The sequence below is a fragment of the Macaca fascicularis genome, chromosome 13 (genome assembly GCF_037993035.2).
Source record: "Macaca fascicularis isolate 582-1 chromosome 13, T2T-MFA8v1.1".
NCBI lineage: Eukaryota > Metazoa > Chordata > Mammalia > Primates > Cercopithecidae > Macaca > Macaca fascicularis.
Genome location: NC_088387.1, coordinates 102805833 through 102830400, shown reverse-complemented (window position 1 = coordinate 102830400; position 24568 = coordinate 102805833). Strand labels below are relative to the sequence as shown.

The 24568-nt window shown below is 38.9% G+C and overlaps 2 long non-coding RNA genes across 4 annotated transcripts in view; one reads left to right on the top strand and one right to left on the bottom strand.

Annotated features, from left to right (window-relative positions):
• LOC135966704 (uncharacterized) overlaps positions 1-4990 on the bottom strand; it is a 10393-nt gene extending 5403 nt beyond the window's left edge. The window contains exons 1-2 of the long non-coding RNA XR_010580248.1: positions 4744-4990; positions 4468-4612 (exon numbers count right to left, since the gene is read on the bottom strand). This is a non-coding gene — a long non-coding RNA (uncharacterized lncRNA). The remainder of the gene's footprint in view (positions 1-4467; positions 4613-4743) is intronic.
• On the top strand, positions 4959-24568 carry LOC135966703 (uncharacterized). 3 transcript variants are annotated; one of them, XR_010580247.1, is made up of 5 exons: positions 5369-5459; positions 11773-11934; positions 15403-15448; positions 16628-16735; positions 24078-24568. It is a non-coding gene; the product is annotated as an uncharacterized lncRNA (long non-coding RNA). The 3 variants fall into 3 exon arrangements; XR_012422654.1 differs by lacking the exons at positions 5369-5459; positions 15403-15448 and adding an exon at positions 4959-5109; XR_012422652.1 differs by lacking the exon at positions 15403-15448.

Below are 24568 nucleotides of genomic sequence, written 5' to 3'. Positions count from 1 at the left end.
ACCTGGCAATTCTTTCATTGGAAAGGTCCATTTAGGTCTGGAAATCTTCAGTCTCAGGTTGTGAAACATTATCCACATCAGATGGTTCATGGATTTCAGATAGACAGGAATGAGAGTTCAGATATTGAGAGATGTCAGGCCATCTAAGAAAAAAAAAAGCTAGGTACATCTATTTAGTGTCTTAGGTTAGATAGCAATAATTCAGATAATGAGAATTTAGATAACAAGGGCTATCAGCCAACCTGAAACAGTAGAAATACATTCAGAAGAAAAGCAAGAGCCTCTGGAAACACTCTCATACACAATAATCACAAGCTCATATATTCACAAAAGCCTCTGGGACAGTATCTACCCTGAATTCATGCCTTCATTACCTTGCCCTGGGAAACTATATGGGGTTTCAGTTGTATGGATTTTGAGGATGGTGTAGGAAACTGTATTTATTTCTTGTTCAGTACAGAAAAATTATTACAAACTTTAAAATTACAGCCTAAAATCATATGTCTGCAAAAAAAAAAAAAAAAAGGATTTGTTCACTGTTCTTAAGTCACGTCCTTTTCATGCTTATACATCTCATGTCATCATTGATTCTAAAATACACACTTTTAAAAAAAACCTTTGAACTACTCTGTAATATAAAGCATCTTACAGTTGATAGTGTGATAGTGTTTACTTGACAGTATTTGTTCTTTTTACTGGTATATAAAATTATATTGTGTCTTTCAACTGATAGCTACCTAGATTTGATAGAATATGGTATTATTGGTGCAGGTTAATTAGCAGGCATTTTGCCCCTCTTTGCACTGGGGTTGTGTTGAGCCCAACCAAAGGGGTGGTGTCTGGACTGGGCTCATTCTTGTTTCTTTTCACTCTCTCAGGCCAACCTGGAGCTCTGGCCGAGCCTGGGGTTCAATGAGTTGATTCTGGTGTGGGAGCAGCTAGGGTTGGCTCAGAGCTTTGGGGTGTCATGCAGGGAGAAAGGAAAGTGAGTCTCTTTGGTGAATGTGGCCTTAAGAATCAAAAAGTCAGTCTGAAATCCTAAATATGGTGGAGGTGGAAACAGGCAGTGACTGAGTGGGGCAGAGTAATTAAAGCAAAATGCACAGTAAAGGAATTGCATCTCAGGTCAAGTGCAGGCAGCAGAGGCACATGTTTGAGAGAGGGAGGACCCCAGAAAGCAAGCCAGTGGAGGGGTCGCCTTCTCCTATGACCTGCAGTCCTTCTTCTTAACAATCTTCATTTGATCTCAACTTTGAACCAGTTGCTAAAATGAAGAGAGATTCTGAAAATATGTTCTCCTTCTGTTTTTTTTTTTTTTCCAGTCTCCATTATATCACCATGAACACATCTGATAAAATGGAGATGAACCCTGAAAACAGCTGCTTCTCACGATTTCTTCTGGTGAGGTAAGGGACCCCTTGGTGATGGAGGTAGAAGATCAATTGATGCCCAATAGCCCTGGCTCGGGCGTGTGCCATAAAGGGTGAGTCTGTCACTGGTGCCAGGCTCCTCCTAAGCTCTCTGATTTCCCTTGGCACTGGGGGTCCATATTTGTTGGTCCGGGGTTTCCATAACAAAATACAGTACTACAGATTGAGTTGCTTAAACAACAGAAGTTTGCTTTCTCATTGCTCTGTTCTGGAGGCTGGAAGTCCACAATCAAGGTGTCAGTGGGAGTGGTTTCTTCTGAAGTCCCTCTACTTGGCTTGGGGACAGAACATTCTCACTTTGTCTTCACATGGTCTTTTCTCTTTGTTTGCATCTGTGGTGTCTCTATGTGTGTCCACATTCCTTCTTTTTATAAGGACACCAATCACATCAGATTAGGATCCATCCAAAAGGCTTCGTTTAACTGAATCACCTCTTTAAAGATCCTGTATCCAAATACAGTCACATTCTGAAGTCCAAGGTTTAGGGCTTCGACATATGAATTCTGAAGGGACACAGTTTAGCCTATAACAAGTTCCATAGAGATTACAGCAACTAATTTTAAGTTTTTCCTCAAGATTCACTTGCATTTTATTGTTTTCTTCATTAAGATTAATCTGAATGTATATGCTGTTATGTTTCTGAGACAGAAAATTTTTTCTTCTTCTGATATTTCCACACAAAAGGACACAGCATTTGCCTTTTCTTCCTTTCATTTAGCTATGTTTCCTTACAAAGAGTTGCTGGGAATACCTGTTTTTACGTGCTGCAATTATTCATGTGGAAGACAGTAATGTTCCAAATTTTTAGCCACTTCCCAAACATGTGCAATGTGTTCAAAGGCCAGGTAATTCCAAGAAGTCATCAACCTCTATTATTCCTCTAAAGGGACTACTCTATGCATCCCTGTGAGTAATCGGGGCCCATTAAGCCTATGAGAACAGGCTGTGTGAGGAGAGAGAGCAGAGAAAGAGAAAAAGATTATTAGAGAAGAAATAATATTTTTAAAAGCATATCCTGACTTCCCAAGAAAATCAGGACAGAATCAAAATCTTCAGAAACTGGAATCAGAGCTCAAATAAATAACCAAGATTTTTAAAGTTATTACTGTGTGTTCACTCATATGCAAGGTGCTGGGCAGATAAAAAAAATTCAACAGCTTCCACCATTTCTTGATCCATCTCATTTTGGCAAAGAGTCAATCACATCCAGATTAAGACATCCTTAATTATCTTTAAGTTCAGAGGACTTAGTGAAATGAACATGCTTTTGTCTTAAAATAATGATAGCAAATGCCGTTCTATATATTTAAGCACAATGTACTTTAGCCATAAAGAACAAGAGCCTAGGTCATAAGTGTTTAAGGGTTTACTGAGAGTATCTTCAAGGAGAGGCAAGATCAAAGTCAGAGATGTCCCAGGAATGAAAGTAAACCATTGTCAGGTGAATGAGATTAGAAGCCCTCCCATGCTTTTCTCTCCCTGATGTTGCCACTCTTAAATTTCATGTTTCAATTACTTTTTCATGGGAAATTATAGGTGGCACCTAATTGTTTCCCCTACCTCTGGTCTTTGGCTTGCTAATCCATCCTATTCACACCAGCTGATCGCCATTCTGGACGTACCTCTCTGATCTGTCGGTTCATTCCTCAAGAGTCTCTCCCAGTACCCCCACTGACTAATGAGTAAAGCTCATATACATTCTGGAAGTCAAGGCCCTTTATGATTTGACACCAACCAACCTTCCCAATGTCATCTCTCATCCCTCACCATTATAAATCTTGTCCTTCGGCCTGGAAATCCCTGAACCCAGCTGTAGTTATGGTCCCAAGAACAGCCTGTTAAATGTACGACTGCTCAGGTCCACCCCTATAGACCCCTCCATTGAGCTGGGTCTGTAAGTCTGTTAGGGCCTAGGAATCTCCCCTTTAGCAGGACTCCATCAATACTGATGTACATCCAGTTTGGATGTTCCAGCCAAACCAAACCTTTGTTGTTCACTTGAAAAATCCTCTGTGTATTTCCCCTGGTTCATCTCCACCATGAAACCAACTTCCTCTGACTCCACAGCCCCTTTATCCCACCATCTTGAATTTTCTACCACCAGCTGCAAAGTTTATCTCCCTCTTAACTCTCACTTACTGTGTCCCTACCTTCCATACAGTCCATCTCACTTTCTATTACCTTACATTTTAATTAGGTTTATACATGGCTTACCTCCCCATGAGACTATATGCCTTTAGAAGGCAAATTTCATGTCTAATTTGTCTCTCCAGAACCAATAAAAAAAGCCTAGCAAAAAAAATGACATTTGGTAGGTATCTCTTGAATCAATAGGGTTTGCTAGACTCAGTAGCCCTAAATCTCTTTGGGAGGACAAAAGCCAATAAATTTATTTTTGTTTCTACAAATATTGGAATCCTGTCTTTTTACAATAAGCTCAAGCAGAAACCAATATTCTTTGAAATGAAAAATGTCACACCAGATGAGACAGTCATGCAACTTCAGAATCTCCTTCACACCTTTTATAAGGTACATAAGCATGGTGCTATCTTTCTGTTGTTCATTTGGATGAAATATATGTATTCTCCTTACTCACAAAAACACTTCTGTTCTCATTTGATGAAAGTAATTTATATGAAGTTAGCGGGGTGGATTGTTGTTCATCATGAGAATAGAAGGCAATAAATTAACAATCACCTTGAATTAACGCATTTAGATGATCACTTAATCTTTGGGGGTTAATCTTCCATATCTGAATATCTAAGATTAACTACTCCATAGAGCTTAAGCTCTTTTAAGGAAAATACACCCCTGACTGAAGAGAGAGCCCTCGGAGAAGGAATCCTCAGATTTCTCACACCTGTGTTTTTTCATTGCTCCTATGGAGAGCTTAGGTTGGTGGACATTGGGAGCTTGAACTGCTCCTTGGGGAGGTTTTGCTGGAACAGTAGAGTTATTAAATAGCTAAAATGTCATGGGCAATAGATCCATGTTACAAAGACAATACAAAGAAAGGTTTCCAAAATAATGTCCCCACCTGTAACTGAAGGCAGCAATGATGAATATAATCCCAAACAGCAGGCAATATAAAAAAAGGAGTTGCTGAGCTCTGGAATGTATTATAAGCAGTCCTTGAATTCCTGTTTAGCCCATTCAAAACTTTCTCTTCATTTTACCAAATCCTGAAACTTATTATTCTTGTAATGAGTTCATATCTCATCCTCTATTTTTTTAATCAAAAGAAAAATAGTTTAAAATTCCAGGAAAGCTTTTAAGAGAGTTATAGATTATACAAAATACTGTACCCATTTACCCTCTATTATAATCTGATCTCCCTCATATAGACACAAACACAATTCTTCTAAATTCTAAGATGGCAAATTATCCCCTCAAAGATCTTGAAGTTTTTAAGGCAAGATGATCTTCAAAATAATTATTGTAAGTTTAACTGTTGAAACTCCAGTTTACTCCAGTTATTAATGACTTATAAGCTTACTCCACTTATTAATGACTTATAAGAAATTATCCCAAAGTATAGCAGTCTAAGACAACCCTTTATTATGTTCATGGATTTTGTGTTTCAGGAGTTTGGACAGGGCAGAGCAAGAACAGCACTTCTGACACCAGAGGCCTCAGCTGAAAGGTTCCAAATCTAGGAGCTGGAGTCCATCACTCACAGGTCTTATAGTTGATGCTAGCTTTTGGCTGAAGCCTCAATTCTTCTTCAGTGGGCCTCTCCCTATGGGCTAAAATTTGGGTTTCCTCACAGCATGGTGACAAGATTCTAAGGGCAGGCATCCAGAGACAAAAAGGGCCAAGCAGAAGCCATATTGTCTTCGATGACCTGGCCTCAAAAATCATGCAATACGTTTCATTCACTGAGGCCGTCACAAAGCTCCACCCATTCTCAATGGGAGAGAAATAAATACTGCTTCTCAATGGGGAGTAGCAAAGTTCTTGGAAGGCATATGACACCCAGAATATTGCTGTAGGCATTTGTAAATGGGGTTGTTGACATTGAGCAGTCAGGTAGGTGATGTGGTTGGCTATTCTGCAGTGAGCCCCTGGTTTTGGTCTTTTCTTTGGGGATAATCAGATTTTTAAAAGTATGTTCTTTCATTTTCTTGCTTAGGGAATTCTAGGAGACTTGTTAGGGCTGGGGGTTAAAATAGGACTGGGGAACTCAGCATTCAATATTTAATGCATATACCTTATTTTCAGTAGGATAGCCCATCTTTACTAACACCTGTGCCAGCCAACTCCCTGTCCCAGGTTTCTCTGTTCTACCCTCTTCAGATAATAAACCTCTAGAGTGAAGGAAGGTCAGTTACCCAGTGGCATAGAACTTGGAAGAAAACCTAAACATCTGACTGCTTTGCCAGAAGTTTTCACCCAATCCTTTATATTTTGTTTAACACCATCATGCCCAGTTACAAAGGAAACTGGAGCTGTCCTGTCCGGTCCTGAGAATTCCAGAGACTCTGAAGAATCCATGATGGGTTGATTCCCAGCTCTCTCCTCTTTGGTTTTGCATTCCACTGTTTTGGTTTTGATAACTCATTTACTGCTGGTTTGTATGTTTTCCAGCTTCCAAAATGTATAACTGTTGTTTTCTTGCTTTATTTGCTAGTCCTTTCAATCTCTTTTCTATGGCTTTGTTAGGGTTTTGACCAATGTGAGTTTAGTATATTTGAACTGCCATTTTAGCCTAAGAGTCTCTTCAGTCTCCTTCCACCATTGTTCAGGTGATATCATTAGCAAACCCCTAAAGACTAAATTCTTTCAACATGCTCAAGGTTTTCAACAACTCTCTTAAAGCATGGTAGTGCCATAAACTGAATTTCAGGTATATTCTAACCAGTACAGATGACAATAGGTAGCTCTCTTATTTCAGGCACTCAACTCAGCACCTTTCAAACTGTGTTAGTGCAGTGGCATCCCTCAAATCATTAATGAGTGGTCTGAAAAAAAGCTTCAGAAATATCATGTTCCATTCTGTTCAATGTTTATCATATTATAAATCAAGAAAAGTGTGCTTAATTTGTTTTTATTTAATATTTCCAAAACAGTTAATTATATAATCCTTTTTTTTTTGGAGAACATTTTGTAAGATTTTAATGTAATGTCCCTTTAAGTGGGTTAACCAACTACCTGCATTAGAATCATTGAGAGTTCATTTATATATTTGGATACCCTTGGTCCTATTCCAGATCTTGAATCAGACATGGCCTTAGGAATCTGCATTTTACATCAAACAACATATGCAATTCTTGTGCTACCTAAGATTACTGGGAGCCTATGCCTACCTATTTGAACCTTTATCTGGAGGAACTTCCACAGTGTTCCTACACTTCTTCAGCCCCTCTCCATGCCTCACACATTCTACTCTTTAGGAATGACTTTTCTGAGGGTTAAACTTGGAAAAACACAATATGAATGCTTGGCCTAGCCCCTACCTCTCATTCCTCTCATTGCGATCTACTTATTTGCCAGAAGGGTGCATTTTACTCTGTTGTGTGGGCTATGCGCTGAGGGAGGAATCTCATAATTATCTGATTGTCCCAATGATTGGGCAGAAAAGTGTATCTGATAAAGGATTAAAACAATAGAAAATTCACTTACAATGTTAAAGGTGGAGGCTTAGTCTTCACAGAGCTATGCCCATCTCTCAATTGGTTCTGAGCCAATCTCTCCATTGGTTCAAAGGCATGTTACATATTGAGTCCCCTCAAATCCTGAATTTACATTTGAAGATAATTGACCTATAGGCAAGTTTCAAAAAATACAACATAAGTATATCATGCAAAGCAGTGGAAAACACATGGCTATTCATTTTACTTTTTTAAAAAAAGAAAATTTGCATTCATGGGAAAATCAGGCAAGGTAAAGCAGCAGTAACTGAAATTCATCTATTTGGAAGTAATTCCAAAGGATTTGAAAATAGCCAGATCCATCCTTCATATTTCTTTTAAGATCCCTCTTAAGACAAGCAGAGAGATAGGAGACCAGAGTGTGTAACATCTGTTTTGTTTAGGGATAAGAAGGGTGCAGTGGAGGGAGTTCTTGGAAGCATTCTTAAAGGATGTGGTAGGAGAGCACCTGGAAAAGCCTACTTTATTGAAGGGAGGCTTGAGGACCCAGGCAGAGGAGGTCATGTTTAACAAATCGGATGGAGTTCCTTGAAGATATCCCTGTCATGAAAGATGAAGGAGATTTAGTGGCTGTATGAAGAGTGCTTTGATTTTTAAACAAGATTTGACAAGATCCACATCCGGGATTAATGGTCAAGGGGAAGAGCTATTGAACATGGGTGATGTAGGGTGCAAGAGAAAAAACTGGCTCCAGAAAGGGAGATGGATGAAAGACAGGGAAGGGTTTTGTGATTTACTCCTATCCTCTCCTCCCCCTGGATGGAGGAGCATTTATCCCTTAGGGTGACTTACATATATTACTAATGGAGGAGGGGATAGTAGTAAGAGAAAATGGTCAGCCAGATTTGGGATAGATTTTGTAATATGTATAGAAGGGTAGCCAAACAACAGAACAAATACACTGAGTCTTGAGATGATTCAGAAGCTTGGACCCAGCAATTGTAGCAAATCATACCCAATAGGGATAGTGACGCTTGGCTATGACATCGTGGCTTGGGCAGAGGGATGGAAACCAATCCAAACCAAAGAAACCAGGATTAATAAACCAAAGTAGGGAACAATTAGCCCAGTGACATTTCCTGAGACTGCAGTTTTAGATGATTGTAAAGTCAGCCAAGTTGGTCTTTGGTGTTCCCAGCCTTTCTTTCAGAGTACTCTCCCATTCTCACACTCTCCCCTCTTTCTCCGATAAAAATCTAATGTCAGTAAAATATCTAACTCACCCTAAGGGATAAATGCTTAGAGAGAGTTCAAGGCATTATTCTTCCTCTGGGCATTTACATTTTAATGGGAGTTTTAAAATTTAAATCAAAGTATTATAGCTGTTGTGATGGAATTTCAAGGAAGGGTCTGGGGAGGACACAGTAGGGTTGTTATGTGTCCCAGAAGTCACTCATGGCAGTTGTCTCCTGCACCTGGTGGTAAAATCAATGTTAGTTCTGCCAAACAGTATTCTGGTCTTCAATTCTTATGAAAAAGTAAAATCATTGAAAATAGAGCTTTAAAAACTGGATTTGTGGTTGAAAAAAACAGTATTGACAGGCTCCAGCCAAAGTAGCTGATGGGATGACATTATGGTACGAGAATAGGAAGGAGAAAAGGGCAACAGAGAAGGGAGCTGAGGCCCAGAGACATTCACACACTGACCAGCATCTGAATGCCTTTAGCCCCCAACACTCGCCATCATCCTCATTGAAATCCTGCCCCATTTAAATGCTGCTGCAGAGACACCTACACACTGACCAGGGTCTGAGTGCCTTTAGCTCCCAATACCTTCACTACCATACTCACTGAAATCCTGCTCCATTCAAATGCTACTTCTTCTATATAGGAAAAGAAATGGTGTTACTGTTCATCTTCTTGTTACCAACAACAGTAGAAGTAGGGAGAGAGTGTTTTCTATAATGAATTCTCCTGTGAATCCAAGTAGAAAAGAGGAAAAGGAAGGAGAGAGTAAAGTGGGCACTAACCCTGCATTCAGCCTCCAAGATCCTTCTTGATGATTTGGTACCATGGAAAGACACAATTACTGGAACGTGGCAAGCGTTTTCCTTTAGAAATTTACTAAATTTCTTTCTGAGGATACAGGAGTGTGGTAGGTACGATTATAGAGGAAGAGACTGTAGTATACCATTCAGCAGCCTTAACTAGCAAAAAACACAGCTGAGAGTTCAATATGAAGAAGGAGTCTGAGCTTTTAAAAGGCTGTAAAAACTCCATGAACTTTATTCATGGAAAAGTTTTTCACACCCCCATTTAGAGTTCAATTTGGCTTTACCACATTGTTTAAATTAAGATTAACGATCTATCTAGTTTCTCATCTCAGAGATTAAAGCAGAATATTAACAGAGTGGCCTAAGCTAACTTGGTAAAAAAGGAAAGGAAAACCATGTTAAAAGGACATAGGGACTTTAAGAAGCACAGCCATCTGAGGCTATTTTGGTCTGGGACAAAGAGTCTTAACTGCTCAGTGTGTCCTGGGGCCTCACTGTCTCAGAGCAGATTTTTCTACCTTGCCCTCTATTTCCATCCCTTCAGTTCATCCATCCCAGCTGCAATGGCCTTGCTGATCCGCGACCGCACCAAGCCTGTTCTCAGCTCAGTGCCTCTGCATTGCCCTTGCCTCGGTCTGTGAAACTCCAAGGCAACACTTCATATGGTCAGCCCCTTCTCTGTTCTCCATCCCTTCACTCTTTCTTAAATAGCCACTCTCAATCTGCATCCCATTACCCTGCTCTATTTTCTTTACAAATAATTACCACTTGAATTTATTTGATTCATATGCTTTTCTGCTTATTTATTTCCTGTTTCTCCCCTTTGAATGAAATCTCCATGAAAAGAGGAATCTTGCCTAGCTTGGTCACCGTTCTACCCCAGGTCCCGGAAAGGCATGGAGCAGCCACGCTATAAATGACTGTAAGGAACTAGTAAGTGAGGAGTCCCCAGTGATACCACGGAGTCTTCCCAATAAGGTTGCGTTTTAATCAGCTTCCTCTTTCTATAAAGACAGGGAGATTTATGGACACTTTATAAATCTTATACCCACAATGAATTATTTGTTTTTATTTACTGGATATTCTCAGTTATCTGGAAAGATCTGACACTGTGAAAAAGTCCCTTCTGCAATATGGATACCAAGGAGGATTTTAGGTTGTGAAAAGAGAAGTGGTTGCTTGTTTTCTCTCGCTAGATGAAAGGAGGCCACAAATCTTTTTGCAGTTCCACTAAAGAGCCAATAAAATAGAAACGCAACACACATGTGCCAAGAGTTCAACAACAAGGCGGAAGTGGCTTAGGTTTGTGGTCTGTTACCACATGACAACATTGAGTTGGAGCCAAGGCATTTTCTGCTCTTTGCAGTCTCTGCATGTTGAAAGGCTCTACTTCGGAAAGAACAAGGGATACACATGTCACAGAAGAGGAACTCCGTGATCGGCACAGGGGTGTGAAAGGATCAGGGAAGACATGTTTCAGCAAATAGAAAAGTTAGGGAATTTAAAGTTTCCCTACACAAGAGTAAGCAAATTATGACCCAGAAGGCAAATTCAGCCCGCTGTCTTTTTTCTTGGCAGTTTTAGAAGTTTTTATTTTCCCAAATGGGCTTTTTTGAATTGAAAAAAAGTTCCAGTATTCACTTGGAAACTTACTAGTTCCTAGGAAATAAAATAATGTGGCATAAAGCAAAGGACATTAGTCTGTGAGTCAGGGGACCTAAGTTGTTGTCGTGACTCTTCTACTAACTGGTTACTTCTGCTGTCTGGTTTTGTAAATAAACTATTATTGGAATACATCATACATTCATTTGTTTATATATCATCCATAGATATTTTCACACTATAACAGTAGAGTTGAGTAGTTGTGAAAGAGACCACATAGCCCACAAAGCCCAAAATATTTACCACCTGCTTCTTAATATTATAGAAAAGAAAATTGCCAGTCCTTGCCCTATACTATGAGCACAAAAATAAATATGTTATACTATATGAAATTGCTTATATTTGATCTAAATAATTGAAATTTTACATAATTCAAAGGTCAGGAGATTGAGACCATCCTGGCTAACACGGTGAAACCCCGTCTCTACTAAAAATACGAAAAAATGAGCCGGGCATGGTGGCGGGTGCCTGTAGTCCCAGCTACTCGGGAGGCTGAGGCAGGAGAATGGCGTGAAACTGGGAGGTGGAGCTTGCAGTGAGCCGAGATTGCGCCACTGCACTCTAGCCTGGGCCACAGAGCAAGACTCTGTCTCAAAAAAAAAAAAAATAGTTTGTTCTTTTAAATCTCTTCTTCAATGTCTATCTCAGAACCATCTCATCCATAAAGCTTCTTCCAAATAGACGGGAGCACTCTGGTTTCTCAATCCCCATGGAACTTTGCTCGTACATTTGGCTGATTCCACGCTTCTATAATAGTCCTTAGATGTATCGCTTCTGTATACACTGTTGTTGAACTCTCGGCACATGTGCGTTGCGTTTCTATTTTATTGGCTCTTTAGTGGAACTGCAAAACAGTACTGGAAAGTACTGTTATAGGCTTAATTGTGCCCCCACCCCCAAATTCATATGTTGAAGTCCTAACCCTAGTACCTCAGAATGTGACTGTATTTGGAGATAGAGTTTTTAAAGAGGTGGCTTAGGTATAACGAGGTCCTTAGGGTGGATCCCAATCCAATCTGAGTGATGTACTTATAGGAAGAGAAGATTAGGACACAGAGATACCAGAGAGGTCATTCACAGAGGAAAAACGGTGCGAAGATGCAGTGAGAAGGTGGCCACATGCAAGCTGAGGAGAAAGGCCTCAGAAGAAACCAATACTGCCAACGCCTTGGTCTTGGACTTCCAGCCTCCAGAACTGTGAGACAATAAATTTCTGTTGTTTAAGCCTCCCAGTCTGTGCTATTTTGCATGGCAGCCCTAACAAACTAATATAGCTACTCAAGAGTAGAAGTTATTTCTTAGAAACTCCTAGTTTTGTCCCCAACGTTCAATGGAAACATGACTTGGTAACTCCAAGTTAACAAACCATAAACTATTGCATTAAATCCACATTCATTATCCCATACGTAAATGTCATGAAGGTCAATGTACACAGCTCCATGCAACTGCATTCCCAATAGCATTGAGAGCCATGTCTGTCTAGTATTCATTGACTAAGCTTTATAGAATTTAGTAAAGCAAAGTGCATAACTTGGTGTGTCTGGGGTCTAAAACAGTGAATCTAGGCATTGAGGACCAGAATACTGTTTAGCAGAACCAACACTGGTTCTCCAAAGTTTCTAGAGTGTAAATAAGAAGTTTCTACACAGAAATGTCCTGGAAGACTCCAGAATTGTTCATTCAATGGACATTTATCAACTGCCAGGCAAAAAAGTCAACTTATATATCTCTGCTGACTTACTGTTTTCATTGAAAATTGAAAAAGCTCACCACCCCTTTCTTAGTGTACTGAGAGAGAGAAAGGAATAACCAGCATGCTGGATGAGAGCTCTGTCAATTAGAATAACAGGCCCTTGGTAGCCAATTCCAAATAACAATCTTCAGGGGAGCTCAATAATAAACATTAAACAGAAATATTAAATATGTAGTTCTAATTTACATTCCAGATGTCAGAACTGCAAAAATGGGCAATGCAACAAAGATTGGACCATATGAGGAGCCAAGCCTCCCTGGTTTATCCAAAATCTGTTGAGTAAAAAGTACAACTGCTTCACATGGGACCATGGCCAAATTCAACCTGAGAGAACTCATTTTGCAAACATCCTCCAAATGTAGAAGCTTTCCTGATTGTTCATTTCCAAATGAACAAATAAGAGGCTTCAGTATGAACAATGTCCAGATGCCCCAGAAGCCTGCTCTGTTTGCCAATTCCATTGACCAAACACACATTCTATTCCTTTTGGATTTCATTGGCAGCCCACGATGAGAAGCACTGTTTTATCTATGAAAACTTTACCAACTTAAAGCTTGATGAGGAGATATATGAGGAGAGACCACTGGGCACTCTCATGAATTGAAAGTCAGAAGTTATTGAGCATAGTCAGATCTGATCTTTCCCAGACCCATACATTTCACCCAGGGAATTCCCATACAATTATGGGAAAACCTGAACCACATTATCCCTAACCAACTCCAAATTTAATGGTGTGAGGAACCCTCCATCTTAAAACAAACCAAAGGCTTATAAACACATGGCTGCTATGGTCTGACTTCTCAATAGAGGGCTGGTTATCTTCTCAATAATAAGTTCTTAAGCCTCTCTGGAAAATAATACCCACTTATCAATCTGCCTTTGGCCACTGGATCAAGAAAAAGAAAAGTGTTCCTAAATTGATTATCCAAGCCCTTTCTCTCTGTGTGTGATGAGATTGTTCCTAAAATGTCTGAACTCCTATTTTAGTTCCCCACCTTCAATAGAAACATGACATGGTAACTCCAAGTGAACAAATAATTAATTATTGCATTAAATCCACATCCATTATCCCTCATGTAAATGTCATGAAGGCAAATGTACACAGCTCCATGTAACTATATAGCTTAGAAGCTAAGACAAAGATATTCTTCTTATTAAGTTAGTAATCTGGATTTCAGGGGAAATTATTTTTTATGCAGGCTTGTCAAGATTATACAAATAATCAATTGTCCATGTAATTTACAATCTTCTTCAGAGTGTGTGGGCCTTTGAAAATGAAAATTCATGTGTAATTCTCCCTGTGGCCTGAATTTTGAGTGCACTAAATCCATATTATCTAAAGACAATGTTCATTACATTACACACCCTTATGTCACCAATATCTGACCACCACTCCACCCAGAACTTTCCATGGCCCTTTACTTCCAATTTCATTGAAACTAAATTTCTCAGTTTAATTGTCATAGTTTTTCACAGTACTTCTCCAGTTGGATTCACCAATTCTCTCCAAAATATACCTGTTATTTAAGTCAAGCAAGTTTCCTCTATGTCTACAAATAAATCATGCTTACTCTAGAGACCTTTCCTTGTATTTCTTCCTTTCATTTGAAAGATTTCTTCTAAACTTCAGATCCAGCTTAAAATGTAATTTATTGAAAGTTGCATTTTTCAACCAACACCCTCACATTCATCTTTTTTTCTGTGTCTTCCAACAGCACTAATCCTCTGTACCACATGATTTAGTAATGACTTACGTTTCAAAAAACTTACTCTTGTTTTGTACATTTGATTCAAGTCTCACAAAAATGAAAGCTTCATTTAAAAAACATTTGTTCTCTGCTGTAATCTTAGCACCTAGAACAATACCTGGAACATGGGGAGGCTTGATAAATATTTATTGAAATAATAAATAATGATTACACAAATGTCTTCTCAGTAGGACTTGGAATTTTTCAAGAACAGGAGCCACATTATCATCCTTTGATTTTTACTATCCACAGTCCACTGCTACATTGTCTTAGTCTATTTTCTGTTGCTTATAACTGAATACCTAAGACTGGGTAGAAATGAAAATGGATTTCTTACAATCATGGAGGCTGAGATGTCCATGATTGAGGGACTATATCTGGTGAGAGCCTCCTTGCTGGTGGGGACCCTCTTCAGAGTCCCAAGGTGGCACAGGGCATCACATGGCAAGGAGGCTGAGTGTGCTAGCTCAGGTCTCTCTTCCTATTCTTATAAAGCCACCAGTTTCATTCCCATGATTACCCATCAGTCCATTCACACATTAATGCATTAGCCCATCAATGGATTAATCCATCCATGAGGGCAGAGCCTTCATGACTCAATCACCTCTTAAAGGCCCCACCTCTCAATACTGCCTCATTGTGGATTAAATTTTAACATGAGTTTTGGCGGGGATAAATCTTCAAACAATCGTGCATGTACATCTCATTTACCAAGTACTCAATCTTCTGCAATGCCCAATGACTTAACTGCAGACTTAAGTTCTAGGTCAGACTTGAAGATGAATACAATTGAAGTACTCACTGCCTAAATTATTCCTGGGGGAAAAAAGGAAGAGACAGAAAAAGATCTATTAAATCTGGAAAGATGCCTGTCTTTTAAAATAGAAAGTAAGACCATTTGTCATTTAAGGAACATGGGTCTTTCTTAATTACCATGTTTCATACAATTATTGTTAGGCACAGTTATTTCTTCTCTATAGAGAAAAAAGCTTATTAAATAAAACATCTACTCAGATTTCCATGTAGACACATACTTCTAAAGTAAACAAGCCAGGCAAATATTATTATATCCATTGCACAGATGAATAAACTAGTAAGGCTGTCTTATCAAATGTTATATGGCTATGAAATGGTAGAGCTGAAACTAACAGCAAGTTTTTTTAGTTTGCCTCCCATATTTTTATGATGCCTTTTGCAAGCATTCTTAATGGTAAACATAAAGAAAATTTTGATGTCTACTCACTTTCCTTTTTTGGAATTTTCCCCTTTTGGTCTCCTTGCTACCCCTAATGGACTCTTACCTTCCTTTCCTTGATTCTCATGAGAATCTGATCATTGCTAAAGTGGGCAAGGAAAATTGTGGCAACTCTCGTCTATCAGGGTGGTTTTCTGAAGCAGTAATCCGTGCATTATTACTAATTCTATGCTTCTTTATAGAACTATTACCTGAAAACCTAGATATTTTGGTTGGGCACAGTGGCTCACATCTGTAATCCCGCACTTTGGGAGGCCAGGGTGGGGGGATCACTTGAGGTCAGGAGTTTGAGACCAGCCTGGCCAACGTGGTAAAACCCTGTCTCTACTAAAAATGCAAAAATTAGCTGGGCATGGTGGTGGACACCTGTAATCCCAGCTACTTGGAAGGCTGATGCACAAGAATCGCTTCAACCAGGGAGGCAGAGGTTGCAATGAGCTGAGATCACGCCACTGTACTCCAGCCTGGGTAATAGAGTGAGACTCAGTCTCAATTTAAAAAAAAAAAACAAAAAAAAAAACCAAAACCACAATAAAAAACTAGATATTTTTATTGCTTTTGGAAGGAGAAAATGCAGAAAATATAAGAATCAAATCTTGACTTTTTATTTCTAAAATATTCTCTAGAAACTCAAAGCAGAGCATAATCTTGAGAGCCAAGGCTTCATTGTGAGAGCCAAGTTTTTATGATAGAGAAAAGGTTTTTTTGAGTCAACTCAGATGGAATATGAAGATAAATCTTATACCATAAATAGTAGTGTTAGGAAAAAGGCAGATTTCTCTCAAAAAACTACATAAATTCAATCTGCTGGAGAAAGAAGAGAATTGAGATGGAAAAGGGGGTAATATTTAGTCGTCACTGTGTGGGTCTCAGAGAAGGGACCCTGCTCCCATCTTCCTCTCTTGTAGAGCTAGGCCCAGCCCTAGACGTGATCTAAACTGTAGTTAGGTTTGGGATGCGGAGGGGGAATTCTTGGAAGGGAACACTGCCTTTCCCCTCCTGTTCAGTAGGCTGAGTTTAGAGCCTCTCAGATGTGCCCTGCCCCTCAGTGCAATGAACTAAGAGAGGAAACTGGAATATCTAAGAAGAAAGGGATTGTGAGAGAGCATCCAAACATTTCTTATGTTCTTGAAGGTCCTGGATCAGAAGAGGCCTGACAAGAGGCCACTATCAGCAGCAACAGCACGGGCGGGACAAACCTGAGACCCTGATGGACCGTGGACACCAGAAGGAGAGACACAGGTCAGTGGTGATGTGAATTAGGTGCACTCAAAGGGGGACAACGAAGGGCAAGGACAACTATGACAACTCCTGCCCTAATGTGCATACCCCAAAAACATACTGATGATACTCTGGGATGATGAAGAGTGGGGGAGAAAACACTAATTGGGTTTAAATGTATGCCTGCTCAGAAATAATAAGATTAAAGTTCTTGTTAGGGAAAATGGAGCACCAGAGAGTAATTGTTTAGTACCAGAAAAATAAAGATGTCACAATTTTACACATTGGTGTTTCTATCAATGAAATTTGTAGACAATTCACACACAAATGGTGATGGCTGGGAAGTGTGTGAACTACTGTGGGATACGGAGCCAGCAAGGGAACGCCAGATCCATTTCAGAAGCTGGGTCTGTCTTCAAAGGGTTTTGACTTGCTGACCTCTGGCTGGCCTGCATCCTCCTCTCGGAACACACCAGACAGACGAGTAAACACAGATCACCAGTGGACCACATGTTCCCTTCTTCTTCCAAGTGCTTTGTGGCCGTGGGCCTCCCCCGCTCCAGGCTTTTCATCTAGGTCCTCTTGACTGATGCTCAGGCCCCACAGAAGTTTCCTCACTCCTCCCTCAGCCTAGCAAGGGTGTAGAAAATAATGACCAAGCTCACAAGAGATTTCCAATATTGGTGAAGAGCGTCACCCCTAGCTTTTCTCAAATGCATGATCTACAGTGTGTGAAACCCTGACTTCATTCATTCCTTTGAACATAACCTTTCCCTGTCTGATTTCCTCCTGTAAATGCTGATGTTCCTGGGTAGGGCCACTAGTTAATTCCCCAACTCTCCTCTATGAGAAGTCATTATATTATTTGACTCTATGACACGGGTGACTTTGAGAAGCAGAAAACAGTAACGTTAAAACAAACAAAAAAAAGGTTGAGACCTTAAAAGAGGAAAGAAGGGTTCAGAAAAGGGTGTTTGGAGGAGTTGAAGAGAACTTTGTCCATCATCTTTCTTGAGGATAGATCCAAGTATGCAGTGAACCACCTTTGCTGCTAAAATAAATAGCAGCAGGTGAAAGACAAAGATGCCTGTCAGAGGACAGAAGGAAGTGAATGTTGGAATAAATGCTTTCTGATATATTTACACAGTTCCAAGTTTGCTAAATTACACATCCATTGTTTTAGACGGTAGTTCAGAGCTCTCCTTCTTACCAGTATTAAAAAATAAAACGCTTTATTAAGGTATTATTGACCTATACTGTACATATTTCATATATATATGTTGATGAGTTTGTGGATACGTATACATCCATGAATCTATTACCACTGTCAAGGCCATCAACATATCCATCACCTCCCAGAGTTTCCTTCCAACGCATTTATTATTATTGTTGTTGTTATTTAATTAATTTGCTTATTTTTGTGGTAAGAACAATTAACATAAGATCTATTCTCTTAGCAAATGTTAAGTCTACAATATTGTATATGCTGTATAGATCTCCAGAAGTTATTCATCTTGCATTACTGAAAGTTTGTACCCTTTAACCAACACCTCCCCCTTTCTTCCTACCCATTCCCTAGCAACCACCATTCTACTCTCTGCTTCTAAGAGTTTGATTTAGATTCCACATGTAAATGAGGTCATACAGAGGTCATACAGCATTTGTCTGTGACTGGCTTACTTCACTTATGATAACACCCTCTGGGTCACCCAAGTTATTGCACATGGCAGGATCTCCTTTTTGAAGGCGAATGATATTCCACTGTTCCACTGTGTGTGTGTGTGTGTGTGTGTGTGTGTGTGTGTGTGTGTGTGTGTGTGTGTGTGTGTGTGTATATCTCACAATTGTTTATCCATTCATTCATCACAGGACACTTACATGTTCTATATGTCTTGGTTATTGTGAATAATACTGCAATGAACATGGAAGCATAGATATCTCTTCAAGATCCTAATTTCAATTCTTTGGATCTATATTCAGAAGTGAGATTGCTGAATCATATGGTAGTTTTAATTTTCGAGGAAACTCCATACTGTTTTCCATAATGGCTATAAAAATTTACATTCCCATCAATAGTGTACAAGGATTCCTCTTTTTCCACATTCTCACCAGCACTTGTATGTATATATATATAATATATATATTTGTGTGTGTATATATATACCAGCACTTGTGTGTGTGTGTATATATATATACACCAGCACTTGTATATATACATATATACATATATGTGTATACATATATGTATATACAAGTGCTGGTGAGAACATGGAAATTGGCTATAATAGCCATACTAAAGTTGTGAAGTGGTATCTCATTGTGGTTTTGATATGCACGTCCGTAATGATTAGTAATGCTGAGCCCCTTTTCATAGACCTGTTGGTCAATTTCTATATCTTCTTTGGAGAAATGTCTATTCAGGTTCTTTCCCTAATTTTAATTGAATTATTTTATTTTTGCCCTTTAGTTATAGAAATTCATTGTATACTTTAGGTATTGACCCCTTATCAGGTGTATGGTTTGCAAATATTTTCTCCCATTCCACAGATTGATTTGGCATTTTGTGGATTGTTTCCTTTGCTGTGAAGAAGATGTTTAATTTGATGTAATCCTACTTATTTTTTGCTTCTGTTGTCTGTGCATTTGATGTCATATTCAAAACATCAGAACCAACGTCAAGAGACTTTTTCCCCATGTTTTCTTCTGGGAGTTTTACAGTTTCAGGTTTTATGTTTAAGTCTTTAATTGATGTTGAGTTCATTTTTGTGTATGGTGTAAGATAGGGTGCAATTTCATTTGTTTTCCTGTGGATAACCAATTTTCCCAGCACCATTTATTGAAGAGACTATTTTTTCTCCTTGTGCATTCTTGATGCCCTGGTCAAAAATTAGTTGACCATACATGTGTGGGTTTATTTCTGGACCTTCTATTCTGTTCCATTGGTTTATGTGTCTATTTCTATGTCAGTACCATACTGGTTTGACTACTATAGCTTTGTAATACAATTTGAAATCAGGAAGTGTGATTCCTCTAAGTTTTGTCCTTCTTACTTAGGATTGCTTTGGCTATTCTGTTTGTGTGTGTGTGTGTGTGTGTGTGTGTGTGTGTGTGTGGTTCTATATAAATTTGTGGATTGTTTTTGAATATCTGTGAAAAAATGCCATTGTAATTTTGATAGAGATTGCATTGAACCATTAGGTATCTTTTGGTCGTATGGACATTTTAACAATATTAACTCTTCCAATTTATGAACATGGGATATATTTTCATTTATTTGTCTCTAATTTGTTTCATTGGTGCTTTATAGTTTCCAGTGCACAGATCTTTCACCCCTTGGTTAAATTTATATCTAAGGCTTTTTTGATGATATTTTAAATGAGATTATTTTTTAATGTCCTTTTTGGATTTTTTTTGTTAGTGGATAGAAACACACTGTTTTCATATGTTGATTTTATATCCTGCAACTTCATTCAATTTGTTTTTTAGTTCTAACAACTTTTTTTGCGGAGGTGAGTTTCTTAGCATTTGGGTATTTAGCTGAAGCTTAAACTCTTCTGCAAATAAAAAAATGATGCCCTTACACCAATGTAGTCTGGAAGCTAACAAATAACTTTTGTAACTATCTTACCTCATTCTTTCTGGTTCACAGCTCAATAAAGGAAGCAAGGTATTCCAGGTTGAACCTCCAGAAATTCACTCTTGATTTATACATATGGCAGAGAAAGAGAGGGTAGGGAGAGTAAAAGGGATCCTGAAAAGTTTCTAGGAGTAACATCAGATACGATGGTGGAAGCAACTCACATGAGTTCCCCAGGGGCTGAAAGTAGCTGATGGAGAAAGCTTGGCCTCCTTTGTGATAGCATCCTCAGAGACTATTTCAGTTCTCCTTTCACACCTGGCATCTGTTTATATGGTACCAGAGAAGGGATTTTTATTTTAAATTATGCATATGGATTTGCACCTTTATTCTATCAGAATCAAACTAAATGTTATTCCACAACACTCCATAAAGTTAATGATACAATGTGATTAGAACTCTTTCCTGAAATACGACATTCTTCAGGGACCTTGAAAATATTAAAGGGAGTGGATGCCAAGGCCAAATCATACCCCTGGAGCCACATAGAAGTTCCACAAGTACTTATATACCAGTGACATATATATTCCTTAGTTTCTGCAAATTCAATCAGAAGGTTTATATGAAAAGTTTCTGAAAAACCAGAGGTACCATGGCAAGGGGTCTAGGAGCCAACCTGACCTAGGCAGAGCAGTCCAAATCCATACTTGACTGTAGGTAACTAATGACCTGGTCAAAGCAGAGAGAAGAAGTGAAGATTTCAAGTTAGAAAGGAAATAAAACTTCTACCACTGTGATTTCATAATGTGACAAAATTATAAAATTAGAAAATCTATTTTGTGTTCATCTCATTGAATATTTATAAGTCACCAATATCAGTTTTTTAAATGTTTTGCATTTTTTTGACCTAGTGTAAGAGATCTAAAAAATAATTCAAAGGTTTTTACACCACAGATTTTTATTTCCCAGATATAATTTGTATTTAGTCTGATTATGACACAATTGAGTTCCTTTGGAGCATAATATTCTATATAGAAAGAGTAAATATGCATTTATGTCCACCTGTGTATGTATGTAAGATATTTTGGAAAAAGGCATTGAAATAGGATTCTAAAGGCCAGACTGGGTCTACCACTTACATGGCATGCTAGGTAGTTTCTGTGGCCTTGGATAAGTTACCTAGCCTCACAGGGCCTATTTATTCATTTATAAAATAGGCATAATCCACTCTTTCAGAATTTTTATGAGTAGTAAATGAGACAACAAATAAGGAGTAATTCATTTTTAAATATTCATTTATTTTATATATTGATAACACAGAGACATAGATCCTAGTGGTTGCTGTTGCTTTGAGACAAGGTCACAGTCTGTCCCCCAGGCTGGAGTACAGTGGCTTGAACGTGGCTCACTGCAGCTGTGCTCAGTGAATTCACTCAGAAGATTTATATGCAAAGTCCCTGAGAAACCAGAGGTACCATGGCAAAGGGTCTAGGAGCCCCCAAAGGCCCATTTTGGCCTCCCAAAATGCTATAATGATAGGCATGAGCCACCATGTCAGGCCTTATATCTTGTTTTTGTATCTTATAATTTTTAAGTATCTGAGTTCTTCAGAGCTGGGATAGATTATGTGTGATTCAGTTGCTCAAATTTTGGGGGGACGCCTATGGCAAATAAACTCATAGCACCCAGCAAAAGTTTATCACATCGAGTCCTTAATAAATGTTTCTAAAGGTCTATCTGCACTCTCTAAAATAGCACTTTCTGTGATGATGGAAATGTTCTATATTTTCACTGACCAAAATGATAGCCACTGTTTTAAATACCATTCTCAGAGCTAATGTTTCCCTAGTATCTTTTACCATTAAGAACACACGGTGTCTCTTCACAGTGGCCACCATCCCCATAAAGAGGTAAGTATGTTATAAAGGAAAGCATACCAAGGCATTATAAACATACAGTACAACCCCCAGTGGTGGACTCTCACTCCCAAAGAGGAGTCTTGAGAAGACCACTTAACTAAAAAGAACGAAAGGCCAATGGTGAAATTTCCAGAACCAAAGCAGGAACATGGTGTTAGGGAGTGGATCTTCTCAACGGATTTCCTATAGACCACTGCCCTCCCCACCACATGTAGCTTTGGAATCTCTCTTGTTACCTATTCCTCCCAGTTGCCACTTACCCAATATCCTGTTTATACAGATCAGGAGAAGCACCACCATGGCAAAGATCAGGGCAACAGTGAAGGTGGGAATCTTTTCAAAGAAGGAGCAAAGATTGCAGTAGCCACAGAATATGCCAGGTTGTGTGCGTGTGTTTGTTTTCCTTCCTTTTTTTTAAAACAGCTCTGCAATTCCAGCATTGAACTTGAGCATGATCATTATTTCCTCCTCTCATCATCTCACAATATATCCATACCAGCACAGGCAAGACTCCCAATGTCAACACTGTTTGCTTTCTTTGTGGAGCAAGACACGTTCAGTCCCATGCTATCACACATTTAGAGCAGATGTTCCTAAAAAGGATAAACCAGGTGCTTAACATATTTTATTCCAAGGGGTAATTTTAGAAATTATTGCAATCAATGAGCTAATAATAATGGTGGTAATGATGAGGCCAAGTTATTATTACTTATTACCTTTAATCATCGACAGCAACTCAATTGGACATAATTAGAGACATCATCATAAATAACGTGGAGCAGATGGAAGATGCCGGGCTTTTCATTTCGAGGACTGAGTAGGAAAGTTAATGATGGAGGAATGGGCATAAAGAATGGGGCGTTTATATCGCAAATCCATCCTGCACTTGAACCTTTCCTGTCTGAAACCCATACAAACAGCTGAATTAGACAGAAGGTATAAGCAGCCAACCCTGCACTTTCAAAGTCCACTCACTCACTTTGCAACAGCCTTCTGCCCATCACTCATTGCCAGACCCCAGTTCTGCCCCATTTCTATCCATGTGGGTTAAACAGTGGCCTGCTTGCTTGCTTGCTTGCTTGCTTTTCTTTCTTTCTTCTTTTCTTCCCTTCTTTCTTCCTTTCTTTCTTCCTTTCCTTCCTTCCTTCCTTTCTTTCTTTTTCCAATTTCAATGGCTAAAGGGAAATAGAGCAATAGTCTCTCCTGATCTTCCCCCAACCTCTCTTTGAAAACATGGAAATGCTTTAGTTAGCCATTTAGCATTAACTTAAAATTTGGCATGAAATGCAGTAAGAAACATTACATTACCTCCACTCATTAACTCAGTAAAACAACTGTTTCCTATGTATGACAACTGTAGTACAGGTGTAGAGGAGTGCACCCACAAGTAAGACACAGGTAGGTGTTCAAGTGGGATAACAAATAGATGTCAAAAAGGAAACCTGGGCTGTGAAGTTGTATACTTGGGGTTTAAATCCTGCAACTGCCATGTACTGAGCCATTATACTGGGCAAGTTATTTTTCTTTCCTGAGCCTCTGTTCTATTGATTGTGAGTGGCTAGCTTGTTAGCAGTGCCCTCTTTGTGGACCACAATACCCCTGTCTTTTTCTCCATAACAGCACCCTTCTCACCAGACTTCAGCTGTGGTAATTGTCCTGTCTCACCCATAGGTTTGGAGAAGGTACTGCAATGGATTATTCCTTTCTCTGCCCCTGGTACCTGACATATACTAAGTACTCAACAAATGTTAGAGCAGATGTTTCTAGAAAGGATAAACCAGATGCTTAACATATTTTATTCCAAGGGGTAATTTTAGAAATAATTGTAATCAATGAGCTAATAATATGAGTTTTCATGTCCCTAAAGGAACTTGAAGTCTAAATGGCAGACAAGACCAACACACACAAAGCAGAGAGGGGCACAAGAGCCGTGTCTGATGCAACAGTGACTCAGGAGGATCACTCTGACTCAGAATGGCCAAGCAAAGGTATTGGGAGGAAGTGGGATAGAACTGAGCTTTGAAGGCTGTGCTAAAATCTTTACAGACTCCCCAGGTTATCTCAAGTTCTCTCCAGGAATTAGCTTCACCTCTTTATGCTTTGGCTCCACATCAGTTAAATAGTGATAACATTTGATCATTAAGAACCATATAGAGATGAAACAATTTTTCAAAGATTTTAAATTAAGTATACTCATTGCCACTCAAAGATAAATACCATATAAATATAATAATAATCATATTGAGAAATAAAACAGTAATGATGCAAATACTCATGTACTGTTTCATGTTTGTGGTCTTCGAGGGAAGTTTTTACTCAAATATCCCTAGATGAATAAATATAAATATGTCCCATAAA